The sequence below is a fragment of the Pinus tabuliformis genome, chromosome 3_1 (genome assembly GCF_031772625.1).
Source record: "Pinus tabuliformis cultivar Carrire ecotype Pingquan chromosome 3_1, CPIR1, whole genome shotgun sequence".
In the NCBI taxonomy this organism is placed as follows: Eukaryota; Viridiplantae; Streptophyta; class Pinopsida; order Pinales; family Pinaceae; genus Pinus; species Pinus tabuliformis.
This window is the reverse complement of record NC_142301.1, coordinates 910,628,059-910,653,400: the sequence shown is the minus strand read 5'-3', so window position 1 is coordinate 910,653,400 and position 25,342 is coordinate 910,628,059. Positions and strand designations below refer to the sequence as shown.

General features: G+C 34.4%; 1 pseudogene across 1 annotated transcript; it reads left to right on the top strand.

The window, feature by feature from the left end:
• Window positions 1-8,042: 8,042 nt before the first annotated feature.
• LOC149190605 (aquaporin TIP1-1-like) lies at window positions 8,043-10,004 on the top strand (annotated as a pseudogene). The gene is made up of 3 exons (XR_016256004.1): window positions 8,043-8,274; window positions 8,366-8,616; window positions 9,428-10,004. The product of XR_016256004.1 is annotated as an aquaporin TIP1-1-like (transcript).
• Window positions 10,005-25,342: the final 15,338 nt, after the last annotated feature.

Here is a 25,342-nt window from a genome sequence, read left to right as displayed (position 1 = left end):
TATAGTAGGCATAAAGGAGATTGACTTCACTTTGAGATCACCTTTTCCATGTCTTCTCATTTACCTTTTAACATTATGTCTAGTGTTGGATGATATTTACAATGGGTACTTGAAACACATGGAATATGAAAGGTTTCTATTTAGTAGCATTTAGGAGAAAGAGGTAGGCATGAGCATGGAGCTTAGTGATGATGCCACCTATCTTGTGAGAGGAGTTGGGTCCATTTATTTTCAGATATTTTCAAGTGATGTTGGTGAGCTATGTGATATTCTATTTGTTTCTAGTTTAAAGAAGAATATTCTTTCAACTCCTTATATGATAGATCTAAAATGGAGAGTTATAGTTGAGAAATAGTCATAGGGTATTGTTATTAAATGAAGTCTAGCTAGCTTTAAGACCTTAGATAAAGGGTTGTGAGTTTGTGTCCCTTATAAGTCACTTGTTGATCTAGTCTTAGGTGTGGATTTAAGTGAGAGGCTAGATGAGTCTTATAGTGTTTAGTAAGCTTAAGAGCATATAGGAGAGCCTATATATTCAATGAGGAAAAGTACACCTCCTAGGAGATGTGCTAGACATTTTCACTAGTTTCTTACATCTACATGCCTTCTAATTATTTTGAGAGGAGGTTTGATGCTTTGATGAAGGAAAATGTTGAGATTGATTTCAAGTTTGTAGTTGATGAGAGTATTATAGAGTACAAGGAAAAGGTTGATAAATTATCTTAGATAGATGGAGATACCCTCTAAAATAGAGGGAGTCTTACTCTTACTTTAATATTCTTTCACTATGAAAGAGTTTACATGTCACCTAGTTAAAGTTATTTCAATTACTAAAGGAATTGAGGTGTGTAAGAGGGACTCTCATGCTGATAGTTTATTAATTCCCTTGCATAGGTTGCTAACTATATTATAATCCTTGTATTTTAGGATCAATAAATTTACTCTTTCATATTTCTACCTTTGTGACTTTGATAAATGCGATCCACTTGCATTGGTATTGTATGGAGATATGATATCTTTACAAGATATCCTAGATAGCTCATGATGTGGTGTCCTTTAATTATATGGTACAATTTTAACTTGAGTTATGATGGAGTTTACCAAGTGTTTTTATGATCTAAGGTTATGTTCCTTCATATTCATAGGTGGCTGTTGTGAGAATTTTACCCTTATTTCCAACTAAGGAACTCCAAAATCTATCCATTATCTATATAGAACAAAGGATAAATCGTCTCTTATCTCCATAGATCTATCTATTTGAACTATTTACAAACAAGGAAAGAGGTTATGATAGGATGAGGACATACCTTTTGTGAGGATTGGTGTGATCCTAACTATTTATGGTTATATAAGATCTTTCTTTAATCCTTGAAGATATTGCACCACTCCACCATATGTATCCTGCACACAATGTAGAAAGACACACAAAAAATTCCTTCCAAATGATTCAACGTGAGAGAAATATCACATCTAATCTATACCACTCAATATAATATAGATTTAAACACATATGAAATGAACACGATGAATTTTGGAGAAAAGAAATAGGATCTATATTAAAATGAAGCATGAATCATACATGTATACCTTGAGAGTATGAATATCCTTCTTCGATCCTTGGCTCTAGTTGCTCCTTGGGTAATGATCAAAATTCATGTTATATTTTGATGGCAAGGAGTCTCTCTAAGAATTCTAGCATTATTTTGTTATTTTATTGTCTCTATCTTTGGTCCCCCTGTAATAGCCTCCTTATATAGATTTGATGAGGAGATGAAAGGATGAATGTAGACACTTACTTCTTAGTGAGTTTGGATTCCAATACAAACTTCTAGGCCATTATATGAGCTCATTCACACCTTCTCATAGTGCTCTCCCCATAAAAGAGAAATTCTAAAAGCTTTATAGGGTCATCACCATTTACTGAGGGACATATTGAGATCATCACTCCTTGCAAGCTACAATGGAGCAATGCATCACTCCCAGTTAGTGTAGTAGGAATAATGAATTTGTGATTTTGAGTTTCCCAAGGTATATTTTTAGTGTTTCAACTAAATAAATAATGTGGGTCTCTCAATTAAGCTCAAGAGTGACATATAAGGTTATAATAATGGTTAATATTATTGGAAGGAACAACATGGTATGATAGCACAGGTGATAGGTTCTTGATAGTTGATCATGGTTAATTCTAGGACCTAAAAAGGTATAGGTATATAGGTGAAAAGTTTGGTAGAGCTATAGAGGGTGTCAACACATGCTAGTGTAAACGCTTTCTTCATAACAAGGGAGTGTTAAATTTAGGTTTACTTTGAAAAAAAAACATTAATATGTAAGGTACTTCATGAGATTTGTGGTACATGGGGATGTTCATGCCTTGAATGGTCCAAGATGTATTGGCACATGGGATATAGTTAGTGATGGATTTACACATTGGAGATAGCTTGCATGAAAATATTTATTGTAGATTTCTTGTAAGGGCGCCAACTACATTTTATTGATATCCTCCCTTGCCACCCATATATATATATATATATATATATATATAGAGAGAGAGAGAGAGAGAGAGAGAGAGAGAGAGAGAGAGAGAGAGAGAGAGAGAGAGAGAGAGAGAGAGAGTGATGTGCAAAATTTCAAGAGTAAATTCTAGGAGAAGTTGTACATGGTAGGGCAACATCTTTGTTGGAGATTTCTCTCATGGCTAAGGTTTACTATTGTGAAGAAGAAGATATAGGAGATGCTCATTATTCATAATAACTCATTATGTCTATCACTTCTGTGTCAAAAATGTGATAAAGTGAAGCACACTAGTCATATTCTCTATCTTATATCTTCATTTGTACTTAGTCTCTCTCTCTCCCTCTCTCTTGGAATTTATAGGGTTTATTGATCTTCTTGGAGCATCTTGAATTTTAGATTTAGTGTTTCATCCCTTCGAGAATTTAGATTAATTTTTTTAGATGAAGCCTTACATGTATGTGGTTAAAAACAAGAATAGAAGGAGACTTCTTTCCTTAAAGGATTTGTTTGAGTGATTCATGTATGTTGGAGGTCATTGGTTGAGTTAGTTTTTTTTTTAGTTCTCCCTATCGAGGGTCTTGGAGAGCTAGTGGACTATATTAACCTTTCAATAAGCTTATGGGATGTACAACAACTTCATCATATGCACATGAATGAACTTTTCTACTATCTAATACTTGTGTAAATCGTAGTTTTGGTTTTCAAACATCTATGTTCTTCATGGTTTGTAATTTATAGGTAAATATGTCATGATAATTTGACTAAGTAAATGGAAATTAAATGGTAAGTGATTTAACATCATAATTGAAGAAGCTTAGGTATGTTTTGCTATTCTATTTGCTATTGTGAATAAGATATTTTTAATATATTTCAAGCATGATAATATTTCCCTATAGGGATGAAGCTTATTAGAATACTTTGGTATCTTTTGTAGACTTAGATTACCCACAAGTTTGAGGTTGTTAAGGATTGAAATGTTGTCCATTTTTTGTTGTTGTTTTGTATTGTATTTTATAACAACAGTAAGGTTGAAATCAATTAAGTGTTTTGTTAAGTCAATGAAATTTCAATTTTGCATTAAAATCTAGTAAAATTTCCGAAACAAATAACATCAATTGACTTTTGTTAGTTGTCTATATTCTTAAATAACTAATAAATTTACAAATATTTATAAGTCTTTACCTTGCATTATTCAACAAGAATATATTTCAAGTTCTTATATGACTCCTACACAAGTTTCCTATAAAAAAAAGGTAGTTATTAAAGGTAGGTGAAAATGTTTGAAAGATAATCATCATATAATATTAAGGGAACCCATAATTAATTATGAAAATGCATGTTGATTCTTGAATAGGGGCATGCTAAAGAGTTGTATGTATTTATAAATGGAGGGGACATTATTATTTTTTATTCAATACATTATATTATTTTAAAATATGTTTTTAATAAGGTAACAAAAAAATTAAGTTAGGTTTTATGCATTTTATATTTTTATGAAAGAAGCAATATACATATTTTTTTAATATTATAGGCATTGAGAGACTTTATGTTATTAATAGATTAGACATGAAATAAATGGAAAATTGAAACTCTAATATGAGCCGTAATTAGAAACTAAATTATATATATATATACTCACTCTAAGTTATTAATAGATTAGACATGAAATAAATGAAAAATTGAAAGTGTAATATGAGCTCTAATTAGAAATAAGTTAGGAAGGTAAATAACAATTTCAATGATATATATATATATATATATATATATATATATATATATATATATATAAAAAAATATAAAAGTTGTATTAATGTAGAAAGTAACTAAGCAACTAAATTGTATTTTCAAAAATGTCTCTATATTCATACAGGACATGACATAATATCAAAAATGTGTTTGTTGTATCCTTTTTTTGTGTGTATATTATTGCATTTCTAGTAGTAGGATTAAAAGACATTTATGTTAAAAACATATAAAGGTTTCACATCGTAACTAAGAAAATTTTATTTAAGTAGTGACATGATTTAAATTAAGTAGATTATGTATGTTATTTTTATGGGATGTTTAGCTTGGACATCTATTGGAAGTTTAATTCTTTCAAAGTGGCTTTCATCCTCAATTTCTCTCCATGAAATTTGAAACTGTGACTTGATAAGAACTAAACCCACACAAGCTAATTATATTATACCACATAAATTATGAATTTTATATATTAATAATATATAAAAAGATAAATCAATAAATATATAAATTTCACATTAAAAATATTAAATATAAATATATTTTTTGAAAAAAAATAATAAAATAAAAATCAACTAAAACGTTTAACCAAATTAAAAAATAAATAAAATAAAAATAAAAAATAACTCTCACGATAAACATTAAATCATGTAACGACATTAAATTAAAATTAAATTAAATAAAATGAAAAAGACAAAATATTTATACTGAAATAAATAAATAAATAAATAAATAAATATATATATATATATATTTTATTTATACGCACTTTTAAATAGTATTTAATTTTTTATTTTTATTCTGAGTTGACACGCCTATTTTAATAACTATTTAGATGTCTTCGTACACAAAATATAATAAAATAAAATAAAAATTCTCACGCTGGACATTAAATCATGTAACAACATTAAATTAAATATAAATATTTATACTTAAAAATATATATTAATAAATATTTTATTTATACGCATTTTTAAATAATATTTAAATTTTATTTTATTTTATGTTGACTGTCACCTATTTTAATAACTATGGTACCTAGATTTAGATTAAGATGGCACTCAAGTTTAGAATATCATTTAGATGGGTCATTACGTTCTTTGCCCTTTAAATAATATGTTATATTAAGAATATTTGTTCTATTGTCTCATAGATGTACTTCAACTTTTAAATAATTTGTAGTCTCCTCACAATTTTAACATTATGAGATGCGTATTTTATTAAAGAATTTTCATTGAAATCTACAAATCGTGAGTTGACTAGTTGGTGAGGTGAAAGTAGTTTAATTTCAATTTCAATCTTTTCAAAATAATGGTACTGTAGAAGTTAGGAAATTATATTGTGATTATGGTACGTTAGAAGTTAAGAAATTATATTGTGATTATGGTTATACGTTTGCAATTAAAATAAAATAATTATATATATACAAAGAGGGGTAAAATATATTTTAATTAAATTATTTTTTAATAAAGATAATTATTATTAATTATATTTTTTTTTAAAGTCTGTTGACTTGTTATTACTGTTTTGAAAATTACATTATCTAAAATAATACATTGGTGATTTTTGAAGAGGGAACTTTAATTTTTTATATTGCTAATTTACTTATTTTTTAAGTTAAATATCTTTATCTACTATATTGCTAATTTACTTTTTGTTTTTATAAAAGGATGAATTCTTAGGTAACAAACACTTTTCAATTTCAACCTAAATAAAATAAAATAAAATAAATAATAATCATTATTAAAACGTTAAATAATAATCATTATTAAAACGTATGATATACTTTATACTAATATTAAAATTATATTTTATATATTTATTTAAATAAATAATATCAATAAAATAAAAAATTAAATATAAATATGTTAAAATTAAAATTAAATTTACTTTTCAGATTTTTGTGATTGTTGGAAATGTTAACCAAATTTTTATGATGTGATTAATTTGAAAGACAATTTTATTATTAAAATTAAATTATTAAAATTTATTTTAAATAAAATATTTTTTTTGTCCCTCCTCCCCCTTTTTTTTTTGATATATTTTATCTTATTTAACATAATTATAATAATTCTCAAGCTCCTAAGTACTCTATTTTAAATAAATTCCCTCCTCTCCTTTTCCATATATATTGTTAGCATATATTATCCCTTATCTTTATTCATATTCTAACCCTATTTTAACATAATTAATATATACTATTAAGCTCTTAATTGCTTCATTAGCATATAATATTTTGAATCTATCTCTTAACTCCTCTTTGCTTCATTATCATATCTCCTCTTTACCCTACTCTTTACAGTATATAATAATTTAGATCTAAACCTCACTAGTATTTAATATTATTATAATCTCCTAATAACTGCCGGTAGTAATATTTATCGATTATTCTTAACCATCTTCTTAATGTGGAGTATTCTTAACAATACTAATTTATAACTAAATTTATAATAATAAATATTTACTAATTTATAATAAATAATTCCTTTCCCGTGTAGCATATTTGAATCTTACTTTTAGCCTTATAACCTGATTATTTATTATATATAACAACTATTTTTATCTTATTATTATATAATCTCCCATCCTCTTTTTATTAAGAACTTATTTTAACTTTTTAAACAGCTTAATACTTTTATTAACAATTTACAATAACTACAATATTAATAATTCATAACTAAAAATAGAATATTAAATAATATATGACTAAAATTAGAATATCAAATAATTCCATTATACATTTTTTGAATTTCTATTTACCTATTTAACTAATCTCCAAGTGTTAGTTTTTCAATGGTTGACCTTGGGCTGTGATGCATCCTTGCTATTTATTCTTGTATGATTTTTTAGCTTTGTCTTGAAGATGAACCTCAATAATTGGTTCGAAAAGTTGACTAAATCCTAATGGTGTGATTACTCCGACACACATTAATCTACAATATAGATCACAAAAATCTCAGATCTAAAATAATTACATATTTTTAAAATTCTTTTAAATATTAATTTTTTTCCTAAATTAAACTATATAACATAAATTTAATATTTTTTTAATATTAAATTGTATTTTATTTTTTAAAATATAATAATAACGTATTTTGATTTTTTTAATAATATTGATTAAAATAATTAAATGTGACGTGTATGGAATGAATTTTCCTTTATTTGGAAAATCATATTGATCAAATATCTCTTCTAATCCTATGCTTTTGAATAAAATCTAAAAATTAAACTTAGTCTTATCCCTAAAATCAACCTAAATTATTTTTATAATATTTAAAAAAGTATAACCAATATTTAAAAATGAAATGAAAAATTATAAATCAGAGGAGGGGAGAAGAATGTGACCATTATAGCTTTTTAAAATGAAATGTGCAATGTCTTTATTTTATAGGATCCCGTGTCTGGAAGGGCACATGCACCTTGGTCAGAAATGGTATTTAACTACCAGTAGAAAGGCCACAGTGAAAAAGGACAAAAGTTGCAGAATACTGCATGTTATTGCAAGGGTGGCATTGACGAGATTGGATCCTGGACCCTCCAACAATCGCGCTATATTGTCTAGTCTCAGCTACCACCAAGCGCACGCTAAAAATATTAGAGGACGGCAACAGTTCCCAGATAGCAATGGTTCAGGAAATCCGTGGACGAAATCGTTCAGAGAGGTAGAGGTAGTAATAAGGGGCAAAACGACGGGTATGACTGTTAGGTGAGCACCAGTGTCCACTAGGGTATAGCTGTCACTGTAAGGACGACGGGACCCCGTTGGGAATAAAGCCTGCTAATGCCAATATAAACACACCACTCCCTTCTCAAGCTCCCCACCGCAGAGTTGCAGAGCAAAACCATTTGTCTCGTTATCTGGAAAATTCAAGGCGGGCATCATGCCGTACCCCTTCCAAAGAGTTGCAGTGGGGAGGCCTGAGGAGGCCTACCACCCGAGCACTCTCAGAGCTGCGCTCGCGGAGTTCATCTCGGCTATCATCTTCGTCTTCGCCGGCGAAGGATCCGTCATTGCTTTCTGTAACAACGATGCCGTTGCCCTAATGTGTTGTTCTTTCGTTTCTTTTTTCCTGTTTACATCTAGTGATTTGATTTTGTTTGCGTTGCGCAGCCAAGCTGACAAACGACGCTTCGACAACGCCGGCGGGGCTGGTGGCGGAGGCGTTGGCGCATGGCATAGCGCTGTTTATAGCCGTGGCGGTGGCGTCCAATCTCTCGGGAGGACATGTTAACCCGGCGGTGACCTTCGGGCTACTCGTTGGCGGCCACATCACACTTCTAAGAGGCGTTTTATACTGGATTGCCCAGATGCTCGGCGCCACGGTTGCCTGCGGGCTCCTCAAGTATACCACCAACGGCATGGTAAGCCACTTCTTCACTGGCTAGTAGTTTTTTTCATAAGGAAAGAGTTAGTTTTTTCTTCATCAGGGAAGAAATTGGGTTTAGAGTAGTTTTCAGGTGTGTATAGTTTTATTTGAGTTTGAGATTGGATTATTAGAGTAGCTTTGAGGTATATATGGTGTTGTTCGAAATTGAAACATATAATTTTGTTGGAAACTGAACTCTAAAATTCATGAGACTAAATCTCCTCACCTAACTCTGAAATAATTACTTCTTATAAATTCATTTGGTTAGCATAAACCCCTCTACCTAATCATGAAACCACATCCTCCCACTAGTTACTTTGTTACTTGTTATGAACTCATTTGGATAACCTGAATGCAGAGCATCCGGGTGTTTTTGTTGTCTTCCCCCTCTACCTAACCATGAGACCACATCCTCCCACTAGTTACTTTATTACTTGTTATGAACTCATTTGGTTAACCTGAATGCAGAGCATCGGGGGTGTTTTCGTTGTCTTCCCCTCTACCTACCTAACCATGAGACCACATCCTCCCACTAATTACTTTATTACTTGTCATGAACTCATTTGGTTAACCTGAATGCAGAGCATCCGGGTGTTTTAGTTGTCTTCCCCCTTCACCTAACCATGAGACCACATCCTCCCACTAGTTACTTTATTACTTGTTATGAACTCATTTGGTTAACCTGAATGCAGAGCATCAGGATGTTTTCGTTGTCTTCCCCCTCTACCTAACCATGACACCACATCCTCCCACTAGTTACTTACTTTATTACTTGTTATGAACTCATTTGCTTAACCTGAATGCAGAGCATCGGGGTGTTTTCGTTGTCTTCCGGCGTGGGGTTGGGCAACGCTCTGGTGTTCGAGATCGTGATGACCTTCGGCCTCGTCTACACGGTATACGCCACGGCAGTTGACCCCAACAGGGGCTCCCTGGGCACCATTGCCCCGATCTGCATTGGATTCATCGTGGGCGCCAACATTTTGGCCGGCGGGGCCTTCGACGGAGCGTGCATGAATCCGGCGAGGGCCTTCGGGCCGGCGCTGGTGAGCTGGACATGGGAAAACCACTGGATCTTCTGGCTTGGACCCCTCATTGGCGGTGGCATCGCAGGGGCGGTGTACGAAACGTTTTTCATCTCGGCGGAGCCCACCCATGAACGGCTGCCGCTGTCGGACGATTGACGGAATTTAGAGTCGGAGTTTTTCGTGTAAAGTGTGTGCCGGCATCGCATTTAACATTTTTATTTACATTTTTCATCATTTGTCTGAGGCGGAATAAATTTCTACTTGTTTGTAATGCCGCGTTTGTGTTGCGTTCCCTGAAAAGGCCTGAACGGTCTGGAAAGTTCTATATTATTGAAATTCTGGGTTTTTCATTGCATACGGTTTCCAGAATCATCCACCAAATTCTATGTTCTGTTCAAATTCTTCTGAAAATTTTATGTTCTGTTCAAATTCTTCTGAAAATTCTATGTTCTGTTCAACACTTTTGGAAGATTCGCTAAATGTCGTGTTTGCTCTTTTAAATTTTAGACGATTCGCCCAATTGTTTGAATGTCCTCTAAATGTCTGAGCATGTTGTTCTTTTCAATTCTAGACAAATCGCCAAATTGTTCGAATGTCCGCTAAATGTCAGGCTGTTATTTTAGCTTTTAAACAATTTGCCAAAGTTTGATATAATTCCTGAAGAGCTCAAAGTTTCACTAAAGTTTTATAACAGCTTAATAGGATGAGGTAAAAATACAATAATACTAATAAAAATTTCATTGGAGTTAATAGTAATACAAATTTTATTGGAGTAGATAATATTGGAGTGGTTTTTTTTAAGATTTTTTTAGTGTTTTTCCAAAATGTTTGATGTGAATTTTGATTTGTGTTATTTAAACTAGTTTTTTTATTGTATATATGAATTCAGCACTCTGAAAAATTTTAAGTTACTTCAATTATGCCAAAATGACTGGTCAATCATATTTTCAATAAATTTCTGTCAAATTATCGAAAAATTAAACTTAAAAAACCAATCAAAAACACTTCTAAACAATTTCACTAAAAACAAATCGAATAATATTTACTTGCTCCAAATTTTAACGTAAGAATATTCTCTTTTAATACATAAGATTTCATATTGGTGGCAGGTAATGGATATTACTTTAATAATAATGTAAGTCAGGAAAGCAGAAAGGCGGGTAAGATGACAGGGAAACGATATACAAATACATAATTTACTTATTATTTAACTAGCATTTGCACTAAATGTTGCAAAGAAAACGTCGTAAGGCATAAAGTGCGGAAATCCATTATCCATGTAGTGTGTGCATTATTCAACAAGGTGGATCTCTCTAAATTCGTTGCAAACATTTATGTTGTTGCATTTCTAATTTATTTAGAATCTACTACTACCTCCTCTTCTTGGAATATTAAATTTCTTATCACCCCATGATGACAATCCCTCTAATTATTGGCATCACAGTTTTTTCCACTTTAGTGGGTTTACCTTCAACCTAAAGAAACATGAACTTGAGTCACTCAATTAAAAAGAAATTGCTAAATTGCTATTTATCAGGTTTTGAGTAAAAACAATTAATAACTCATATTTACAACCCTTTAAATATTTACAACCTTTTAAGTCTTGTATTTATAACTCATATTTATAACCCTTTAAAATGAAACTGACTATCTATATTTTTATTAATAATAAAAAGAATCTTCTTTATAAAAGTGACACTCACATGCTACTCCTATATATTTATGTTATATTTAATATTCAGTGTCCATCAATTGAATGACAAGATGAAAGCTCAACTTAATTGCACCTTTAAAATGTGACTTAAAAGTTTAATTGGTAATTATTTATTCAGTAATTTGTACATTGTTAATTGCAATTTCTCTTGAAAACCAATGTTTATATTAAAATTTTAAAAATTAACACTCACTTCTCCTGTAGTGTTTCTTTATTTGATCATGGTACTCAAGATTGCCTTTCTCCAAAGTATCCAATGTGAAGATGATATCTTATGTGTTTCCGTGTTTCTTTATTTGATCATGGTACTCAAGATTCCCTTTCTCCAAAATATCCAATGTGAAGATGATATCTTATGTGTTTCCGCTTTCTCAATAGGTTCATGTGATTATTATTATTTTTGATGTTAATGTTTATGTTTTTTAATGCCCATCCATTATTTATTATCTAAACATTGATGTTTGAAAATCCGTAAGTGGCTAGTGTGGAAATTGCAAGGTATGCTGAGAATTTGGTTATCTAGTAAGCTTAGAGTCATTCTTGAGTCATTATCTTTACCATCTCATGAAGAAGAAGAAGAAGAAAAGCCTATTGAATTGAAAAAGAACCCTAAAAGTATTAGGATCCATGGGTCATTTTTTTTGCATCATGTAGCAAGATCACATGGTTAATTGATTATGCCACATGAAGAATTAGCCTTTGCCAATATTTAGGCTTATGACTAGGTGATTTTTTCTACTAATATTCTTATACCAATTTACCATGATAATTCTCTTTTAAATTAAAAGGCAAGCACCATTTTTTAGTGTTTCAACTTCATTTATAAAGAGTTTAGTGCTGATAATTAGTAGATTATATGAAATTTTGAAAATTGCACTAATATATTATTGTTGTAAGGCTCTAGATTCCCAATGGAACTCATATAGTGAGTGGATAAAGAAATGATAAGTTTTTCAAATGGTGAAATAATTTTCATATGCATGATGTTGTGATCTAGATAAATAAAACCAAACTCTTCATTTATCATGTGTCTTAACTCTTTTATATCTCCAATGTATTTTTCATACAAATAAGAAGCATTTTTTAATCATGCATCATGTAATATGATCTCCAATCACTAGAAAAGACTTAATATCAAAGAAAGAAAGACAAAGGAAAATGCTTTTAATGTCCACAAATGACTCAATGTTACAAAAGAGATGCTTGCTAATGAACAGGATAAGGTAGCTTGGGAAAAGTGTAGTAACAGCTTTTATAAAGAATCCTATATAGATTTCCTGTTAACAACATATTAAGATATTTTAGAGAGTAGTTAAGTATGTTTAGAGATGTGCTAAAGAAGATAAGGTCACTAAATAAAAAAAGAAGATAAACATCAATTCTTATTCGAAAATAATACAAAAAAGAATTTGTGGGAACTTACTACCCTTGAGAGAAGCTTCCTAAAATTTCCTAATGGTGCTTCTCCTTAAATAAATAGGTTTAAAGCTACATCTAATTACATCAACATGGATAAGACAAGCTCTCAAGGATATGGATGTAATTTAATTACTAGAGTTGATATTCATGAAGTGAGAGTGCACACATTAATATCTCCCAAGATTGAGGGAAGTGGAGGTTAGATTAACACATACATGACCTTTGTTGTAAAAGGGATCAAAACAAACAAATAGATTTGTAGGAGTGCATCATAAAAACCTATTAGATGATGAAAAGTAGGCATGTAGGCATATTTTCCCTAGTGTGGAAAATGAGTAAATTATAATTTAGTAGAAAATATTTTCCTATTATTTATAAGGTCTAATATTTTAACAAAAGATTGGCCAATATTTCACAATTTTTTATAATTTAAAGCAAGATTGGCTGAAAATCTAAGAGATTTTATAATTGAGAGAAAGATACGTCTAAATAATATATACATATTTGGTTATCAATAAGACATATATATATATATATATATATAGAGAGAGAGAGAGAGAGAGAGAGAGAGAGAGAGAGAGAGAGAGAGATTGATTTTGTAACTTAAGGTTTTATATTAATCAAAGACCATATTTACATGGGTTTATAAGGATTTCTAGACTGGCCATGTGGAGGATACAACCTCTCATCGTTTGCTCCCTGAAAATATACCTTCAAGGTTCCTTAGGTGGATAGCAGAGCTACTATACTTGACATTGGCAGTGTCCAGTAGCTTTTCTAGCCCAAAATCTGCTATGTATGGCTCCATGTCAAAGCCTAGAAGGATGTTGCTTGGTTTAATATTTCCATGAACAAACTTCCTTTCATGTAAATAAGCCAAGCCTCTGGCTACTCCCTTTGCAATTTTAAATGATAAGTCTGTGTTTACAAAACATAATCTACTGCAAGGATGCTAAGCTGGAAATGGCTATCTACCTTTCAGCGAGCATTGTTGACCCCTCAAAGATTTCCTGGACAATGTCTATATTTTGCTACTTTTCAACTAACTTAGACGATGAATCATTGGATTTCCTTCTGGAAAAATTCTTAAATTTGCCTTCCTTCTTAACTGGAGCTGGTGGTGCGGATTTCTTAGGTGGGATCAAATCCACTACAATGCATGTAGTGTCGTCCCTAAGTCCTCTTATCCTCAAAGCCTCCTACAGCTAAAACGGTTAGGCTATGATAGAAAATAAACTTAAAGATGGTGACATTGATCGCTTATCCTTGTCAACAGTGTTTGTACCTTAACAATTTGTTTTGCAGCAAGTTCTGCTGGCAAGCCTCGGCAGAAATTTGTAGCCTTCTCAGAGCTCAATGCATCCCAAACACCAGCAGTTGCAATGATAATCCTTCCTCCAGCATTCGATAACTATTGAAACAAAAATTACCAGTCTAAATCAAACATACACATTGTGACCAGGTAATTTTTTCCTCCAGTAAATGGATAAAATCCATCCCCTGCCACTGCAACAATAATACACCATATATCACCTTCCAATTAAAACTAAGAATGAGCTGCAAGTAAACTGTGAGAATGCGGATGCCTCATAAGCATGGAGTTAAGTTTGATACTTGAGCTTTGCTACAATCCTCAACTGTAGAAATATTGAAATTATTAAGAAGACTTTGGCCATTTCATAAGCAGCTGAGTTGACATCAGAGTTTGTCTGTTGCTGAGTCCCAATCATAGAGATGTCTATATGAGTTATGTCAATGTCTAAGTAGAGCTGTCGAATATGGAATGTGGGTGTAAGTCCTCATCTCTATCCAACTTATGTCAAAGCAAGGATGCTACATAGGAAGAAAGAATTGGTTAATCGGTTGTGGATGATGGCATTTTTTCTAGAAAATGCAATACCTCCATCATTGATGGTCTCTTTTGAGGGGAAGTAGAAGCACAATTCAATGCAATCCCCACAGACACTGAGATTTCTTCCCTTCCTTCAACCTCTGGTCGAAGAGTAGGATCTATGATGTGCAAAAGGCGATGCTTGTCATCTACAAAGTTTTGACCCCATGCTACAAAATCCTTATCTGAAGGCCAGCATGCACATAAATGCCCTCAATAGGTGTGATGTCAGTTTGACAGACAACACAAGCGAACAATCCTCATACTGTCTGCACCGTATATTCCGAGCCCAGCCTACAATGTGAAATACTCAATTATTAGCATGACAGACTTGCAACAAGATGCATTCTACAATATTCTCTACAACTAGTTTTTATTTCAGTACATCACATGGAAAAGCAAGGATTTATGTCTATATATCCCACAAAAGATTGTGCAGATTCCTACCTCGGCTCCACCAACAGTATTCAATCTACCAATCTCACCACCACTGGCCATTATGCGCTCTCTCCTACAGTATCATATATCAATACAAATCAAGAGCTTGAAACAATAAACTGGCTAAACAAAGACTGGTTTCCACAATCAATCGACCAAAGGAATACAGACACTCGTATAGCACAAAGGGTCATGGTTTGTTCTACATCATGGCAAGAATCTTACTCTTCAAGATTGGCCTCAAGCCTGTGATCAACAGTTAAAAGAGAAACCAACCCTCCAGGCGATTCAAGAATGCAACGAGAATCACCTACAGATGCTACCATGACTGTCCAGCCATCTATTATCACAAAAGTAACAGTGGTTCCCGATGTTTGTTCTGGTAAAACCAACAGATATCAGAACAAGAAGGATAGGAAGCGCCACTAGTAAAGATATACAAGACATGCAGCTAACAAAATATTAATGGCACATCCACAGGCATATATCAAGGAGGTCTCGGGATCAAATGTCATTGAATATCTAGTGGTTACCAGCAGTAGCTAAACAGGGGAAAAGTGTGGAATCCATAAGGAACTCATAATATGCAGGCTTGTGATTACCAACAGTAGCTAAACAGGGGAGATTGTGGAATCCATAAGAAACTCATAATATGCAAGCGATTGAAGGGCTATCTTTGTAAAAAAAATAAAAAACAACCATGCAGAAATGAATTGAATGAGATTTCCTGCAGATATACATGAAATGGAAAAAAGAGAACAAGAGAACCCACCATAATAGGCATTTTCCAAGCTTCCATGTGGAATGTAGTCATAAACCAACAGTTTTTCCTCTATACCCCAATAGAAAGCTCGGAGGCGAACAATGTTGGGATGTTTAACCCTACTGATTGCTTTAGCTTCTGCTTCAAAATCCTTGTACCTTTCCAAACCACCATCACCAAGTCACCTTTCTACAAAAGTCAGCCCATCTTCCAGAACTGCCTTATACAATATAGTATAACCACTGGCACCCAATATATATGCAGAGGCTCTGAGTAGCTTATCTAATTCCATGTCAAGATCTCCATTTAATGTCACAAAAGCTCCTTGATGTTGATCTCCATTGTCCGAGACACTTCCATCTGAGCTCTCATCAACTTTTTTAAGGCAGAGCCATCCAACTCTACCCAAACTGGAAGAACAGTCTCCATTGTCGTCCAACTGAATATTCCTGGTATTAGGCCCATCCTCTGACTCCTTCTTTCTTCTTGTTCCCTAGTAACGGTACATAAAAATTGCGCAAAGGAGGCTTATCCCTGCAAAATCGCCAACTACAATGGCAACTATGGTGCCTTTACTTAGACCTTTTCCCTTGTTGATAACAGGCATGGCTGCAATTGCTGAAGGTGAGCTGATTTTTGGAGGATCCGAGAGTGTTGAAGGAATTGAACATAAATTTGTCAGTGGGTGACCACAAAGACCTGGATTACCAACAAAAGCATCATTTTTCTGATGCAAAAGAGCTCCAAACTGTGGAATGGGTCTAGTCAAAGGCACAAGGTTACCCCAGCGTAAAAATTGCAGACGAAAATTTGCAGGCGTCTTCAACAACACCCAACACGAATCTGAAGAAAAATTTCGACAACGACAATGGATTTCTCAATGGCTTTTCTTCCTCTGGGGCAGATTTGCCCTCGACTCCTGCAGATTCAATCACAAAAACCATTTGGACACAGCAGTCATCATCAGACGATTCATCTCTGACCTTATTTGATCTGGATCTCATTTCTACATTCAGGAAAGCCATGGATGAAATTTTCCCCAGAGATTCGATGGATGGAGCCCGTTTCAGAGGTTTGTCAGGGCAGCACGGGAAGCAAGAGCGGAGAAGACGAAAAGGGTACCCCAGGCAAATCTTTCAGGCTCCGATCTAGCAGCATTCAGGCGAGGGTTTGCAACTGTTTCAAAAATCGTGAACAGTTGCAACCACTCAACTACCTTCCCTTGATCGAACGATTAACAATCTTCTAATCGTCTAACACATAATCTAACGGCACACAGGGATGACACGTGGATTTTAGGGAAGTTCATTTCAAAGGGAAACGCCTTACGGCGTAATGAATGTTATAAATAATAATGAGGAACTTATTAGAATTGGAATAATCTCAAATCCCTAGGAAATTGGTGGTCGAGGAAGCGTGACACAAATATATTTATTAAAGTCAATGCAACCTAACAAACTTATGCTGAGCATATTCTCTCAATCTATGCCCTCAATTAAAAAAAAATAAAAAATCAACAGATCCTCATCCACCTTAAGTTGAAATAAGAAGCCTTCGCAAAAATGAAACATTACAATGTAATAAAACTCATATCATTCAAATTTAATCTAAACAAACAAAAAAATCACCCCATTAGAATTACACCAAAATTATAAATAAGTAAAATTATTTTCAAATATCATAAAATTTTGGATATTAAGCTTTAAATAAATAAATAAAAATATAAAATTATATTTTACCATTTTTCAACCAAAAAGTCTAAACAAGTAAACTAGCAATTGTCCCAAAAGGTACAAAGAGAGGCCGATAGGATTATTAAATTGGAATTGTTGAATTTTTATAGAAGAGTTAATTGGTTTGTCAAAAACCTTGTTTTCTTGGACTGGATCATTGTGCAATTACTTTTCTTTAGATATTTTGTTTATATCTATATTACAAAGAACACATTGAATGTCTTATTTCATTTTAGAGTAAGTTAATTACCCAAAATCAAGAGGTTAAATTAATTACCCAAAATCAAGAAACCTCTATAGATGGCCAAGCATATACAAAGCTTGCTAGTGACCAAGGCAATAACCACCATGACTATCCAGTGCCAATATATTTCATTGAAAACCATAATTGTATATTGCATTTAGAAAGTCAAAACATAATATTAGAAAACATGTTGATATATTGCTATTAAAAAGTTAATTCCATTACAAACCATGATATTATTATTATATTTTATAAAGAATAATATACATATATAGAATGATACTACATTGAAAGCCATAATTGTATAGTGCGATTAGAAAGTCAAAATATAATATTCTTAAACCAATACTTATTGTATTCATATGTGATGTTTAATAAAATACAATTAAATTTGTGATGTATAATTAATTTTGTAACTATTTTTATTTTAATAATAATAATAATAATATAATTAAAATAATAATTAATAATAATATAATTGAAATGATAAAATATAAAGATTCATAGGAATGACCAAAACAACCCAATTTGCAAATTGACAATTGGACATCTTAATAGTAAAGGCATTTTAAAAATAAGCATGACTTTGAAAGAAAGTTGAAATTGATTTGATCATGTCAAACCTTTTTTGTTTAATAAAATACAATTAAATTTGTGATGTATAATTAATTTTTTTAACTATTTTTATTTAAAAATTAATAATAATAATATAATTAAAATAATAATTAATAATAATATAATTGAAATGATAAAATATAAAGATTCATAGGAATGACCAAAACAACCCAATCTGCAAATTGACAATTGGACATCTTAATAGTAAAGGCATTTTAAAAATAAGCATAACTTTGAAAGAAAGTTGAAATTGATTTGATCATCTCAAACCTTTTTTGACCTATGCAAAAAGTTGATGAACAGTTTTGGACATATGCAAAAAGTTGCTAAGGAGAGGTTGAGATTGAAAATATATAATCATTTTGGACGTATGTGGTGGGTGAGAAAGTAAAGGTTGAAATTGAATTAATTTTTCATAATTATAATTATGATATTATGTGATAAAGGATTAAAAAATATAAAATCCCAAAGTAAAAGTTGTTCCAATTAAATTTACTTTATCATAAAAGAACGTTGTATCTCCGTGCATATTGTTCTGTATCTACATACCTGTTATAGACATTTTTGGGCACTGCAACCCCAAGCATAAATGTCCATAAACCAAGGGCTCCTAAGTCCCTAAAAGTGTTGTTCCGACCCCTAAAAGAACAAGGTCAACTGATTACATCTTCTCCCAGAAGTTCTCCATGAAAAACTACTTAGAACTGGTCAAAACTGGACCATTTCACCTGCTCCATAGGCAAAGTGTGTTGCATCCCACCTAAATACACACAGTAGGTGCGATGCATGTCAAAAATCCCTTCTATGGGGTGCGATGGGCGAGAATGGACAAATGGCAGGGTCAATCCGCAAGATGGAGGAGCATGGAATCTTCCAGAAACTTCTCCTGTGACACTTGTCTCTCTGAATTCGACTAGGGATGAGTAAGAGATCATCAATCTCCAAGTGGAATCAAGAACTACCAGAGGGAAGACACTAATCAAATATCAAAAGCTGACTCACCTCCCTTGCAGACATCTATATATGGATCCCTCATCCCAGAGATCCAGGGGCTGGAATTTTGTATCTTGTAAGGAAGTGCTGTTGGTTTCTTGGTGCAACATCATAGTGTTGGGTGATCTAAGATTTTCATGAAGTGAAGAAGGGCTTCTTGCTGAGAGGATGATGCTGGGTCAGAACAATTGGTTGTAATTCTCTTGGCTCTTTCTTGATTATCAATAAAGCTATTCAAGTTTTCCTCCACATGTTTGTATGATTAATGTTTTATGCATTTGCGTGGTCAATGTACATCTGATCCTATATTGTTTATGATAATAGATGTATGTTCTTGGATAGTATTATGCTGCTTTGATTCTACAAGTACCCTGTGAAGTTGGGTGGACAAGGAAGCGAGTAGCAAAAGATCTATTAGGAGGGAGAGGAATCGAACAAGGAACCAAGCGCAAGACAGAGTTTGGTCTCCTTTATTCTTCTCTCATATATTTCTCATAAAGGAGAACAAAAGTAGTTTTAGTTTGTTTGTTTCTAAGGTATCCAGCCTTAGTGGGATTAGCAGCTCTGCATAGACACTATTCCCGATAACAAAATGGCGACTCTACTGGGGATCGAGTAGATTGTTTGTTCATCTACATTTGTTTACTTTATAAACTTACAGACGGAGCCTGAAGTCAAGCCAGCTAGCCTTCGAACTGCATTTGCTATGCAAGTGCAAAGTAGATCAACGCTGCTTCAATCAATCTCCAGGTTTTGTTTATGAATTAAAAAATTGATTTACAAGCTCTCTAATTGCCCTCGTGGTGGCTTTAGTAACCTCCTTAGATCTACCCCTGTGATTGATTTACTGATTACCACTTGCTCGGCCAAAATCCCTGAACTGAACTGCAAAATGTGACCCGGAACCCAATCAAAGTCTCGTCCCTGGTCCAGCGCACTATCTGTTCTGTGAACTTCAAATGCAACGCACTTCCCAAGTGTAGTAGGTGCGTTGCATTTCAGTTTCACTGTGTTACAGGTGCGCTGATCAGACAAGGCCTTGTTCCTAAATTTTGGTTTCTGTGTTCATTCTTTTCAGCTCTATTCAGGAGTTTTGCTGCCTGTAGTCAGTACACCTCTGTTTGAAACCCCTTTCCTTGCTGTTATTCCGCCTCCATTGTGCAAAGAACTGTAAATGTTTTTATGTATTTTTTGAGTCATTTTCAGTTCTCCTTTACAAAGAAGTAGCGTAATTGTACTGTCGTTTCTTGATTTGAAAGTGTCGCAAGTGTCATTTTCAATCATAGAAGAGAATCTAATTGTTCTTGATAGTCGATTACCCTGTTACTCTTGTATTTGATATGAATTAGTAGTTTTTCTAGTGTCGAAAGCAAGTTTTCAATTCCAAATCGCAAAGTGTTGTCCTTGTCCTCATTTTGTTTTGAAAAAGAAACTTGTTAGTATTTGTCACTTTGAAAAAATAATTCAAATTTGCGTGTAGCTTTCTTTTTATCATTTACACATTAAGAAGGCTGAAAACAAATACATGCATGTGCATTTGCACTTAGACTGTTTGTTGGTTTGATTTAGGATAGTGCATATAGTGTGTGCTCTTTGCTCTTTGTTGAAAGGATGCCATCTCTCTTTCCTTAGTAGCTAGGATTTTCATTTGCAAAAAGAAGACTAAACGACTGTTTATCATCTTAGATTGCATTTTAGGAATTGTACATCTACATCACGCGGTGAACCTGAAAGGAAAATTTCTTAAGCAAGATCAACTATAAAATAAATTTAATGAATCTAAAAACGCTTTGGAACCTAACACACAACATCTAGAAGTCTAGGCTAGAGACGTATTTTGGCGTCGTAAAGCCTGGTAACTGTTGTTTTCACTGTTGGTTGGGTGATTCCTCCACTTTGAGACGATAAATGCCAATACGGACTTGTGCTCCCACGTACCGTCGAGTATATTTTGGGAGACCACAATAGGCTTAATCCTTTATCCATAGGAAGCCGTTTCTGCCGCCCTATCGATCGCAATGCATTGAACATAGCATTCGGGAAGATTGACTGCCGTACCGTAAAAAGTATTATGCAGTTTTGCGATTGGTTTGGTAATCCCTCTGTCTAGATTTCCAAAGCAGTCCCTTTCGTTCCTTTTCAGACTCCTTAACGGAAAAGGTCCATCTGAGCACTTGTCACTTCAGGCTCATTAAAAATCGAAGGCAACTAGAGTCATCTTTTGTTTTTTCTCGACTCTTAAAAATTGAAAAAACAAGTTGTGTCAAAGCATATAAAATTTATTTTAAACGGAATAATTATCACCTTTCCTACGTTGGTCTTAGGTTGAGGAAAATGGAGTCCACCAACCAAGGAGTTCCCCTTGGAGGAAATCCTAGTCCCTTCTCCTCTTGGGGAGATGTTGGTGCGCCCCATATGGCCACATTGTCACTTCCAGGATTGACAATTGGCTTGCCCGTATGGCTTTTCTCAACCTCCGTCGTTCAGAACACCGCGATTCCTGAACAATCGAGTCAGCAACTAAACGATTCCAGAGTTACCCCCCAACCCTCTACTTCGTCCAATTCTTCCTCTCCTCCTTCCTCTTCGCTTGATGAAGCTGGTAAAGCCAAAAATCAAGTACCTGAGAAGAAGAAGGAAAAGAAGAAGAAAGAGAAGAAGAAGAAGGAGCCAAAGGCGAAAAGGGGCAACCAAGCATCGTCTAGCGAAAATCCACACACTGCACCGACTAGGCCTAAATCGCCATGTGTCATTTGCAAAGGAGACCACTATCATCGAGATTGTCCTTGCATCCCTCGGATCTTAAGGGACTGGTCTCCTCGTTTGCACAACCCGGTGTCGTCAACCTCTGATGATCATGTTGAAAATACACCGTCAACTAGTGAAAGTGAAGCCCCTGGACAAAAAGGAAAAAGTAAATTTCCTTGTAAACTGTGTGAAGGTGATCACGCCGTCCACCGTTGTCCCTTCTTAGATGAGGCTAAAATAGTTTTGGACGACTGTCCGGTTTCACCGTTACGGCTCCCTCCTGGATATAAGAAACTCTTGCCAAGTCCATCACTAGTTGAAAATCCAGCTAACACGCCCTTGTGGTCGGCCGAAGCATCTATCATTGAAGAAAAACCATCTGAATCCATACTAGACGGAAGTCAAAAGGTCGAGGCGGCAGTTGACCTGGTCTTGCCTTCAGAGGATCCATCTTCAAATGATACAATCACCGAAGAGAACAAGAACGACACTGTTCAAATTCTCTTCTTAAACACAGACTCTGATGAACATGGGGGCATTCTACACGTTCCTTTACTGCAGGAAGGAAGTCCATTAGAGTCATACCCAGCCGTTTATTCGGTCCCACCTCCAAGCAACCTAGTTGTTTCCTTTGACTGGAATCTACTAGGCAGACCCCATTTACCGGCTAGTGTACCATTCTGAATCATTGCTCAAATATATAGAATGGTCATGGCCGGTACCATCATAGATGAAGGGGCTTCTGTGAGTATCCTTTCCTCAACTACTTGGAAAGCGCTTGGTTCGCCATCGCTTTTGCCTGAAATGAGAAATCTAACAGGCTTTGACAAAGGAACCAGTCGACCGTTAGGGATCCTTCCCAATGTGCCCATAACATTGAGAGGGAAAACCATTCACATGAACGTAATGGTAGTCCAAGGACCCCTGGATTATAATCTACTCCTTGGACGAGACTATATTTATTGCATGGGAGCCATTGTCTCATCACTCTTTAGAGTAATGTGTTTTCTGCACGAAGGAAGAGTGGTCAAGCTCGTAGACCAGCTTTCATTTCCCGGTTCACACATAGCAAATAGTCATATACCAACCCTGAATGGTCTTTTCATGCAAGGAATGTCTCATCAATCTCCAATCTGTCCTCCTGATGAGCGCGAGTGATTCGGAGGATATGACTGAAACCCAGGGTGCATGCACCCTGGTCTACTTCGGGAGGAAAAATTCAGGTATAGGGTAGGTTTCTGTGAGGGATATATGACTAGTCTGACACACCTGTCCATTTTGGAAAATGGGATTAGACTGGAATAAGATTCCCTCGTCAAAGTTATGTGAGTGGAGGCGTCTGCACCACTCGCCTTTGTCTATTTCGGTAGACATCGCCAAAGAAGTGTTTTGTTTGTAACACAGATAGAACAATATTTGGTAACCTGAAAGAGGTAGGCCTTTCCTGATAAAACAAATGTTTTGTCTGCAAATTGAGGGGTAACCTCAAAACTCTATTTCACTATACCTAGGGGCATGCAAACCTTTTGGCATGCAAGCGAAGAGCGACCATTTATTTCTTAAATTTGTAGGTCCTCTAACCCTTTAAAATCATAGTATTGGTCGTTTCCTAACTTGCATAAAGAAAGGATGCGGGGCAAAGCTTTGAAAAAATGCCGTTTTTAGATGAGACATTCTTATTATACGACTGGATCGAGCAGTTTTAACATAGACTTCAAGCTCGTTAAAAAAAACATAAGCAATGAGAAAGTGTTTCCCCCAGCGTTTAATCTCATTTTAAAATAAAAAATGAACCAATTTCCAGTAAATAACCGTCGTGAATGTAGTACTTCAGCCTTTAAAGCCTTGGTCGTGTTCTCATCATCACCTCCACTCTATATTGGCCGATCATTCACTTCCACTTGATTGTTTACCCCTTTTGAGGAACAGCTGCGAAGAGTGATCCTGTTAGCCATCCTTGTAACACTGTCGTGATTGAAAATTCAAAACCTTACCTGGAATCAGCTGCTACCCGAATTTACCACTCGTTCCTCAAAGACGAGTCACCTTTAAGCTCTTTTCAACTGACTCATAAAATATGAAAAGATTGTCGAGCCATTGGCCTCTCCAGCTCGTTAAAGTGACCGGAAGTGCTATCCCTCCTTTATATTTTAATCTTTTTGGACTTGAGGGATTATTACACAAAAAGATCGAGCACTTGTTTTGTTCGGCTTGCTAAAAGTACCGAAAATTCATCCCTTCTGTATTATTTTATACTTTTTCGGACTTAAGGGATTAGATGACGAAAAAGGATTTTTGGAGTTTCCTTTACGTCCCTTTTTCAGACTCTCTAAAATTGAAAAGGATCGAGTTATCTTTGTCGTTAAACTCGTTAAAACCTAATAGTGACAAACTTGTCCATAATAGACAAGAACGAGTTTCACTATCGCTACGCTCGTTAAAACATAGCGATGGGTTTGCCCGAAGGGCAAATTATAGAACAAGCATATGTTATCCTCCTCAAGCTTGAAAAAAATAAAGAGGTACTGGTCAGCAATGACTGGGGAAAAATTGGGAAGAAAACTTGAAGAAACTTTGTTGGTAGCAAGTCGCTCTTGAACATGACACTTTCACTCCGCATCCAAGTCGGGTTAGGTTGTTCCATTCACTGGTCATATCACTATGGTTCCATCACACCATCCACATTTGGGGTTAATGCTACCGATCCATCATGTCAGTGTCGCCGATATGTTCAAGAGAAGTCGCTCAGAGAATTCACCTGTGTCTCACCCACTATAATACATTTACGCTCCATTCTTTCATGACCACCACCTTGAACCTTATATCACCAGATCGTTTTCACCTACATTAAAATCATTTGCTCCGTCCCATGTCATTGATGTGGGATTCACTAAGGCCCTCCTATGACGGATCGCTTCTTGTCGACATCAGCTCATTATCCAAGAAGTCGATCTAGGAACAACCCTTTCAGTACTTTGAAGCTTGCATGCCTCAATGGCAAGTTTCTCACTTCTGGCGATAGGTTTACATCAATGGCTTTCGACTGAAATATTTTGCGTGGTGTTCGATGCCAAGTCCTTTATTCACACCATGTGAATTGTACTGCAGTACCTTGAGGGTCATCATCATTATCGA